Raw genomic sequence first — 9,996 nt, 5'->3', positions numbered from 1 at the left:
GTCTGGGGGAACAGCAGATGGGAGTGCAGAGCAGGGGCTCTGGGGTGCCTCAGCCTCACTCGGGAAGAATGTGCATGACCCAAGCACTGAGTCACTCCTTCACTGCTGTTTTTCCAAGCCTCAGAAACGTTTTGGAAGTCACTTACCAGCCCCTCCCCTGGAAAGAGCTCTGTTGGACGTCATTCTGGTCTGGTGGCTCTCCAACAGACTCATGTGTCAGAAGACCCCATGAACTTTCTAAAAAGTACATGCCTGCAGGCCCCACCCAGACCTGCTGGACAAGAGCCCCCAGGATCTGGAGCCAGCCACGTGTTCGGTGGTGTTGATGTTCCTTTGCTGTTCATTGTCCACAGGTAACTCCAGTGTTTGCCACGGAGCCACAAAGAGGCACCAAGTCCACTGACCCAAGGTGACCAACCACGGAGCCCAAGGATACACAACTAGCTCACGAAGACCCCAATCCCTAACTCCCCCAGTATGGACTCCTTTCACATGCCTGCAATGGCCCTTTAGGGGAGAATCAACCCCATAATGTCTGGGAATTCAGAATCCCTGCCTCATCCTGGCACATTGATCCAACCCCCCATGGAGGAAGCGAGGAAACAAGGAAGCGAGGAAACACTGTTTGGAAAAGTGAAAAGTATGACCAGCTTACACGTGAAGGCATTTTATGAGGCAGAAACCCACCCATTGAAAAAAAAGTTGTGGCCTGGCTGGAAGGACTTGGCTACACCAGTAAAATCTTCTTCTGTAGATTCCAGGGATCTGGAGGGTAGGTTATGGGATGATAGAATAAAGCAGATCCAGAGCTGGAGCAGGAGCAGGGGAATGACCTGGTCCCCCCCAATGAGGCAGGACTACAGGGAAGGTCAGATCCAGATCATAACTTGATGTCTACCTGTGATAGAATTCAACACAGCATGTTCAGATCATAACTTGATGTCTCCCTGTGGAAAGATGGTTTCAGCAAGACAAAAAGGAGAAGGGGTCCCCTAAATTCCAAGCAGCAGGGTTTGTTGCAGGCTCAGAAGCTGTCCAGATAGCTGCCAGAAATGAGTAGAGGCGTTTCGTGGGCTATGCCAGAGTCATGGTCTTACTTAACCTATCAATCAATGCATAGGGTACAGTGTGTATCAAGTACCAAGTCAGTTCCACAAATCAGAATGTTAAGGTAGGATTGCACACACATATGGCCTGTGACTGGCAAAATGACACTTCACTTATAAAACCAGCCTTGAACTCAAGAGCAGGGATTCTCAACTTGAGTATCTGTGAACCCTCTGAAATCCCTTGCAAACTGTATGCTTGGATTTTCGTGGAGGGAGTAGGCAGAGTTTTCATCAGGTTTTGAAAGGAGTTTGTGACTCAATACATTTTAGAAGTTAAGAAACACGGATGTGGGGGCCAATAAACTAATGGCTGAGCAGATGGCTGTGGTCATGGCGTTGATTGTAGGTAGCCAGTGCAATCAGGGAGAATGACCTTCCTGGGCTTCATCTGTTATAACCATGGGTGCTCTTTGCCAACATTATCTCATGCATCCTTATAACAGTGCTGTTAATTAGCCCTGTCCCAGAGGGATCAATAACAACCCCAAGGCCATGACATTGGCAAGTGACAAAGCTGGGATTTGAGCCCACACCTGCCTTATTCCAGAGGTCACATGCTGAAGCCAGCATCAGATGTCTTCTCACCAGTATGGCCTGGGCCGACACATCTAGTCCTTACTAGATGGACCTTACTTAGAGACCAAGTAGGAACACTGCCAGAGAAGAGTGGCCACCTGGTGTGAATGCTCACAACCCCATCACAGCAAAGACCAATCAGATGTTCTTTCAGACTCACCTGTCCTCATTATCCCAGCCAGCCAAGCCCCCTGCAGCCTCCCCCTGCCAGCACTCATATTACGGGACTTCTTCATGCTGAGGAGGCTGCTCTGTCCTCAGCCCACCTGGCCCCAGGTGGGCAGCTCTGCCATAGCTCTGCTCTGGCCAGCTCCAGCTCGTGGGGCCAAGTCACCACCTTTAGCCACCTCAGGAATCTGGGTCCCCATGTAGATCTGCATTCTGCTTCCCTTGCTCTCTGCCCAAGCCACCCACCTGGACTGACTCCTGCCTGCTGGTTCAGTCCCAGGAAGCTCCAGCCTCTCCATCTGCTGGCCTGAATTTGCACCCTGGTCTAGAATCTTGCCACTATACATACACCTTCGCCAGCATTGACTCCACCAGACCCTGCTGCCCTCTGGACACATCATGCTTCCTTCCAGATAGAATTCCTCCCAGAGCCTCCAGCTGGCTCTGCTGTTCTCACCAGCACCTGCAGGTTAGAAACATCATGTCCTTAAAGTTCGTGAAATGAGCTCTTCTTACAGAAATGCATCATGTTAGCAATCAAGAAATTAATGCCAAAAGCTGAATTAGGCTTTATTATTATTTTTAAGTTCATTCTAAAAACCTTGTGTCATAGGCCTACATTGTTAAAAGCCCTCCATCCTGCAGAGGAGAGAGTGGCATATCCGTGCACTGCAGGACTGCCCAGCGCACCCAGAGCTCCTTGCTGATGTCAGTAGGAAATATCGATACTGAGGTGCCCAGTGGGAATACATCTGATAGCAAATGGAAAGAATCCACTTATTTGAAACTATAGCAAAATGTTATAATTCCACTTTCATTGGACTGCATTTTTCTTGAAATTGGTTTTTTTCCATGGCTTTTCTCTGGAGGGAAGTTAGGAATATTTTCCAATATTTAATAAGGAATCATCCCCTTCTTAGAGACATCCTTGTGTTTCAAATCTGGTGTTTGTCCTCAATTGAACAGATGGGATTTTCCATTAGATCCTGTACAGAAAACTTGGAATCCGTGTGTCTATAATGAGTCCTGAAATCCTACCTCTCCTGATAACACCGTCACTCAGCTAGGTGGTTAGCAAACACATTTATAGCCTTTAGCATGCCCCAGGCATGGTTCTAAACACTGTAAATAGTAAATCCTACATCCCTATATACAGAGGCATGGTTCCATAGAGTTAAGTCTGTGAAGATGGGGTTCTACGTGTCCTTTAAAATTTTCTAGAACTAAAATTTTCTTAATTTTATGCTATCTCAAGGAAAAAAAAAAAAAGATGTGTACAATGCTATGGTGAGAAGTTAACAGGATAGGAAAGGGGGAGTGACAAGTGACAGCTAATGACTTTCTTTTGGCGGTGATGAGAACATTTTGGAGTCAGAGTGGTGACATTTGCACAGCTTGGTGAATATTATAAAAATGCACACACAATTGATTTGTATAGTTGGAAAGGGTACATTTTCTAGAATGTGAATTTTATCTGGATTTAAAAAAAAAAAAAAAAAAACAGGATAAGAAGAAAAGGAAAACACCAGTTCCCCTCCTTTTCATGGTTCTCATTGCTCACGCTCCAAACTGGCCATGAGTTCTTCCCCTCTTGCCTGAGACTCAGATGGAGAGGGAAGAAATGATAATTGAAGAAAGAGAAAAAAGAAGGTATGACAATGTTGCAAGAGTAACCAGAACGACCGTCACGTCTTGGAATTGGGGAACATTTGAGGAGAATGTGAGCATCCGGGTCCCTCTGCCTGGCCCCAAACCCTGCCTTGCAGATTTTGCATTCAGCAGCCTTCACCAAGTCGCCGCCAAGCCAGGCTGATGGATCTGCCTGGGTGCTAGAGTGAGGCAGTGAGGACAGGCAAGAGACAAGCAGATAAACAGAACAGTGTCCACAACCTGAGATGCATGACCTTCAGGAAGAGAAAAGTGGGAAGGGGGGAGCCCAATACAGGAGACGCTGCTGAGACAGAGGCAGAGCTCAGAGTGGAAGGACCAATGGGTTCTGCTGGGGACTCAGGAAATCTTTCCAAACCAGGTGCATTTGAGCAGGGTCTTGAAGGATGATTAGAAGTCCACCAGAGGAGGACAGATGGACCCAGGCAGAGGGCACACTGGAGAACAGGGGTCAGAAATGACGGTGTAAGTAGAACATCAATGCACAATGGTGGAGGAGGTTGGAAAGGACCAGCCGAGAAGGACTCGTACACCATGCTGGGAAGGGGATCCAATTGAAGGCTTTCAGAAGGTTGGTCTGAGAATAGCCACACTGGAGATGGCACAGATACTGGTCCAAGGAAGAGAGAACAAGATGCCAAGGGAGAAGACTCAGTCCGGGTCACTGCTGGGACTTCTGTCTTCACGACAGGAATCCCTTTTTGGAAACGCTGAGTTCCCCATGGTCATGGAGACATCCTGAGTCATGTGTGGGCCTGGAGCTCAGGTGACAGGAAAGCCTGCTCAGAAACAGTGGGGTTCAGCCTTCCTGGAGAACAGAGGCTGTGGTAAGGAGAGTGGGAAGAGGGCTCAGGACGGACCCCTGGGGGATGGAGAGAAGAGGACAGTCCACAAAGGAACTAAGAACAGGAGAAGGAACATACCCAGGCAATGAGGACAGGTAGAGAAGTGGCGGGAGGGAAGACCCTGAAAGTGGTCATCCAGAAAGGCAGAGCTCCAAAAAGGTCACATCAAATGTGATGGTGAGGTGGTCTTGTCTAGGCTGAATGCTGTCCCCAGTGCTAAGAGGGAGGGAAGACCCTGAAAGTGGTCATCCAGAAAGGCAGAGCTCCAAGGAGGTCACATCGAATGTGATGGCGAGGTGGTCTTGTCTAGGCTGAATGCTGTCCCCAGTGCTAAGACCAGCTCTCATCCTGCGTGCTTCCAAATACACTATGACTCCTCCTAGAAAAAGAGCTCAGCCTCTCCTTCCTCAGGCAAAAGGATGAGGCCCAGACAGATTCCTCACCTGTCAAACATGGGCCCTGAGCCAGGGACGGACGCTGCACTCCCCCCACCCCCACACGCTTGCTCCCTTCCTTCTGCTCACCTTGCCCAGAGTCTATGTTCTTGAGCCAAGCTTGTGCTCCTGACTCCAGCTGTGGAGGACACCCCGGAACGGAGAGCTGCCATGCCAAGTGGCTCATGGCCACAGAGAAGGCTCTTACAGATAGCATTCTTCATGGGCCTGAGAGGCCTCCCCAGCATACTCACAGAAAATGCTTTCTGGGGGCCTTTTGTGAATACAGGATTTTCTGCGTCTGGCAAAGGATCTGTTGGTCTAAAAAAAAAAAAAAAAAAAAGAGCCATCGCATGAGAATGAGAAGTGTATGTGGTTACGTGATATGGATAATGTAGCCATCACATGCACACACGCACGCGAGCCGTGACCCTCCAGCTACTCCTTGCTAAGCTCCAGCGGCAGACTCTGCAGCTCTGGCCTGGATTCTTACTCTTCGAGGCTCCCAGGATCCCAGGCCATCTGAGCCAAAATCATTCTGTATTTAAAGCCTCATTTACTATTTGAACAAATTGGTTAGACTTCATTCTGAAGCTTTAATCAGATCCCCCACTTAAATGCATTCTTTATCTGAAGGTTTCTACAAGGCTCAAATCTGCCAGAGAACTTTCCAAAATGGAGGTCTCCCACCTGCCCTGTGGGCTCAGGAGCGATGGGTGGTTGGAAGGACCAGCACCCTTGCAGCTCCTTTCTCTGGGTGTTTGCCATGCAAAAGGGGAGGCAGCTCCAGTCCCCCTTGAGAGCCTCCACTGAACCAGCTTCTTTAGGCGAGCAGACCGTGGACACTGGTCCCTGGTTCTAGGGAGCTCCTGTGACCTGAGCATGGGTGATCAACTTCACCTAGGCTACCCAAGGAGCTCTCAAAGACTCCCAGCAAGCATGTGACATCCAGAAGATTCTGACTCAGTTCGTCTGGTGGAATTCTGGAGACCAGTTTTATTTTTAAATAAATGGCCCATTTGTCCATCCAGGTGATACTCTGATACAAGTTGTCCAGGAAAAGTGGTTGCGACCCGAGCCATGACCACTGGCCTTGACTGGGGCCCCCTGGACCTCCTCTATCACATAAGCAAAACAGAAGGTGACATCAGGGTGCCCGTGTGAATCACAGTTTCCAACCACCTGCCAGTTTGGGGGCTGATTCCATTACTGTGGGAATCCACACACCCCACAAAAGAGCTGACATGACTTGTCCAACACCCCCCAAGTGTTTACAATGAAATAGTAAAATAGTGAAATCATTGAAAATAATTTTCTCCTTCCTGGCTAAGAAGGTCAGCGGCCTGGTGGAGATTCCTGAGATTATGAGAAAGCGACATCCAGAAGCAAAAACCAGAAGGGGGGCCCCAGCGGCGCCATGAAGCCCCAGGCAGGTGGCAAACCACTTCCTTGGGAGCAGAGCTCTCAACAGACTGGGTGGGTTCACACAACAGCTATTTTTTTCTCATTCAGTTCTGGAGGCCAGAAGTCCGAAATCAGGTGTTGGCAGGGTCGTGCTCTCTAGGGTCACGGGGAAAATCCTCCATGTGTCTTCTTGACCTGGGGAGGCTCCGGCCATTCCCTGGCTTGTAGCTGCCTCACTCCTACCTCTCCACATGGTCTTCTTCTCTGCACATCCATTTGTTCTCTCCTTTTCCCATAAAGACACCAGTCCTAGGGTTTAGGGCCCACCCTCATGAGGGATAACCTCTTCTCAAGTTCCTGAAGTAATCGTGTCTGCAAAGAACCTAATTTCAAATAAGGCCACCTTCCCCGGCACCAGGGGTTTGGATACGGGTGCATTTTTTGGCAGGGTGGGGCAGAGGCACTATCCAACCAGCTGTGGGGGCGGTGCAGGGGATGACCATGCTACCCCTATTTTAGAGTGAAGACATAAGAAGAAAAGCTCAGTAGCTGATACAAGCACACATCTGGCAAGAAGCAAGCTCAGAGCAGTGGTGTGTGAGAGTGTGAGGGTGTGTGATTTCTGGAGAAAGAGAGAGATGGCTTTGATTTCTGATTCTACCCCAGAGCAAAACGGAATACCCAGAAATGGCCATGGTGTTGAGGCTTCTAGAACCGGGGTGCTTGGGTCTTAACTGTCTCTCCCTAGCCATAGAGTGGCCCACGGTAGGCAGCTGCCCACCCAACCCCAGTCTGTGCTGCTGGCGTGAGAGACAGCCACCGTGCCATGGAAGGACACCGTTTCAACAAACACGCTCGCTGGCTTTTCTCCCTGAGTGAGCAAGGACGCTTCCCATGCTAATTAACAAAGACTCACTGGCAAGGGTCTCACCTGGGGCTCACGAGGCAGCCTTAATTTATGAGGATTGATCATAAATCCTGATTTAATGGGACTCATTCCTCAGCTTGTGGGGAATATGTCAGCTGCCATGAGCCTCCGGGGGCTCCGCGCTCCTCCTCCGGTGAGTCGAGCTGGATGCTCGGCGAGGAGGAGCCTGAATCAACCTCTGGAAAAAATTACAGAAATCCAGGAAGAGACATCTGTGATTCCAGACCATTGATCCAAGACTGAAGGAATGACAGCCGAAAACATGGCTGGGACAGGACGCTGCCTCAGCCGACGCTTGCCACTGACTTAGAGGAAGAGGGAGGCGGCGGGGAGAGGACAATAGGGAAAGTTAATTAACCTGCCAAGTGGATAATCCGTCACCTGCGTTTCAGAGCCTCGCAGAGAATGGCGCGGGAACAAAGGAGAGGGGTCCCTAGAGCCGAGAGCACGTAGAAGCCGTCCCCTGGATGTACGAACTCGAGACCTGAGAAATCAGGAGGCCAGCTGGAGGTCCAGCTCCCGACGACCCAGCTCAGCCTATCATGCCAGAAAAAGAGGCTTCCCATTTTGTGAGCTGCCGAGATGCCCCCGTGACTATGACCAACACCAACTAGGACTGGTTTTTTTCCACCAGGTGGGTGGGCTCAGATTGCCATAGCAAGGGGGTCAGGGAAAGTTGGTCGGGCAGAGGGGTGTCAAATAGGACCTAGGGGTCAATGAAAGGGGTACAGTTTCTTCTGCCAAGACACCCAAGCACGAGGAAGCAAAGGGCCCAGAAACTGGTTTATAATGCATTAGAGCTAGCGTATAATCCTACTACATGAATGTTCCAAAAATGTAAACACACTGGAATGATATTTACCTGCAACATCTAATATTGTTGGTGTGGTTGCCTATTTGTAGAGCTTCTCAGCTGGCCAACACGCAGGCCCCAGGGAACCCGCATCTGACCGGCTCCTATGGGTGTGTCCTAGGACCGTCTCTCCCGACCCCTCACTCAGCTCCCCACCACACACAGACAGATGACCCACAGAGTCTAATCTCCACCCCAGATCTGGCCGCACGTGTCTGACTCTGTAGATGGAGCTGATGCCCTTCTGCTTCCTGTCACCTGGAAACATGTCCCGGCGGTCTCTGGCAGGGCAAGCAGACCTACCTTCTGTCCAGCCCCGGGGAAGGGACCACCACTGCCCCTCAGGTCTCAGGCTGGCCCCGTCTCCACTTAATCGCGTTTGTCTTCCCTTCTTAATGTCTTGACTCATTTGATCCTTTTCTCCCAATTGCCCTGTCCCGGCTAAGGTCCTCCCCTGCCTCTGGCGGAGCCTGAGACGATCAGCTCCTCCCTGCCCTCTCACACCGGCTTCCACCAGGGCCAGCCACGCAGCTCCCTGAGCGCCCTCCACCACCTCTCAGCCTACGCAAGGAGGCCCAAGTCCTGGCATGACCTGCCAGCCTTCCACAGTCCCACATCCCCACCGCCACATCAATACTATGCCCTAGAAATGCAAAGCCAGCCCAGTTCCCGTCCAGTGCCCGCCCCTGTGCTGAGTCCCCAGGCCACACCCCTCCTCACCACGAGCCTGACCATCCTTTAGAAACCCTTTCCAATAAGGTGTCCATATAGCCTCCTCTGACAGCTCCCACCTCACAGGGTCAGTTCATTCCCGCTGCTCTCTGCCCTTCGTGCCCCTCCCCATCTCAAGCCTGTCACGGGCCATGCCCCGCCCCACCATAGCTGTCTGCATGCCTCCGTCCCTTCCATACCATGGCTAGGAGCTGCTCGAGGGGCACCTGTCTCACGCCTTTCCAAATCCCAGAGCCCACTGCTCTGCTTGTCATGGGTGTGTGGGTCACAGCCCCCTGCCCTGCCTCAGGAACACATCGTGCCGACAGTACTGACCTTAAACATGATGTGACAAGAAGGGTGTTTCAGCTCTGTAGGCTCCCTCCAAACCCCACAACCCCGGTCAAGCCATGAGAACAGACCAACCCAAAGTGACAAATGGATGAGTCACAATCCCCACCCCCCCACCACCCAGGCAGAAGTCAACAGCACGGAGACAATGTCCACGGTGAGCCTGGTCCCTTGGTCTATGGCCACGAGGGATTTCTGTACTTTGGGACGAGGTGGTGATGAGGACTCTCAGGCTCAGGGTGGAGGCCATGAAGGCGCAGCCACCCGCCACCTCCTGCCCGGGGCCCCACCAGTCTGCAGCCCAAAGGCACGTGGCCGGTTCAGGAGTGACTCCTGGAAAGCCACTCCCCACCTAAAATCACCCTGGGCTCCCCTCTGTCCTTAGGAAGAAACCCAGAGTCTGCGCTCAGTCCGGAAGACTGGTTGGTGTGGCCCCTCTCTGCTCCATCATCCTCACCGCGGGCAGCCACGCTGCACCCCTTCTGCCCCTCCATCACCCCCTTCTCTGCTTCGTTGGCCTGCCCTCGCCCAGGCCCACGTGCCCTCTTGGACTCTTGAGGCTTCTTCTTGAATCCTCCTCGGAGCAGCCGCCCTGCCCCCAGGAAACGAGCGTCCCTCCAGCGGGGGCTTCATCACAACACCAGTGGTCATCCCCAGTTATGAGGTCTTGCCTGTGGACCGCCGCGCCCATTGAACCCCGAGCCCTGGGCAGACAGGGGTCGCAGGCAGTCCAGGCAGATCCAGGGCCCAGCAGCCCCTCACTGAGAGAATGGAGGCAGGAGCCTGCCTGTGGCTCGGCGTCCTGGAGAGACCGTGTAGACTCTGGTGCCGCATACACAGGGATCTGAGGCAGGTCTTCCTGAAAGCCCATTGACAGACAGCAGAGCCTCCGTCCCCGTCAATCTGCCGATAAAGACACCCCCTGGGAAGGCCATCAGGATCCCACAAG

General features: G+C 51.9%; 1 long non-coding RNA gene across 2 annotated transcripts; it reads right to left on the bottom strand.

Moving 5' to 3' along the window:
- Positions 1–668: 668 nt before the first annotated feature.
- On the bottom strand, positions 669–9,105 carry LOC116597501. 2 transcript variants are annotated; one of them, XR_004288644.1, is made up of 4 exons: positions 9,033–9,105; positions 4,891–5,121; positions 2,205–2,316; positions 669–898 (listed from the first exon to the last, which is right to left on the bottom strand). It is a non-coding gene; the product is annotated as an uncharacterized LOC116597501 (long non-coding RNA). The 2 variants fall into 2 exon arrangements; XR_004288643.1 differs by lacking the exon at positions 669–898 and having other exon boundaries at positions 956–2,316.
- Between the last annotated feature and the right edge of the window lie 891 nt (positions 9,106–9,996).

The sequence above is a fragment of the Mustela erminea genome, chromosome 8, assembly GCF_009829155.1.
Source record: "Mustela erminea isolate mMusErm1 chromosome 8, mMusErm1.Pri, whole genome shotgun sequence".
Lineage (NCBI taxonomy): Eukaryota > Metazoa > Chordata > Mammalia > Carnivora > Mustelidae > Mustela > Mustela erminea.
This window is presented reverse-complemented; position numbering and strand designations above follow the sequence as displayed.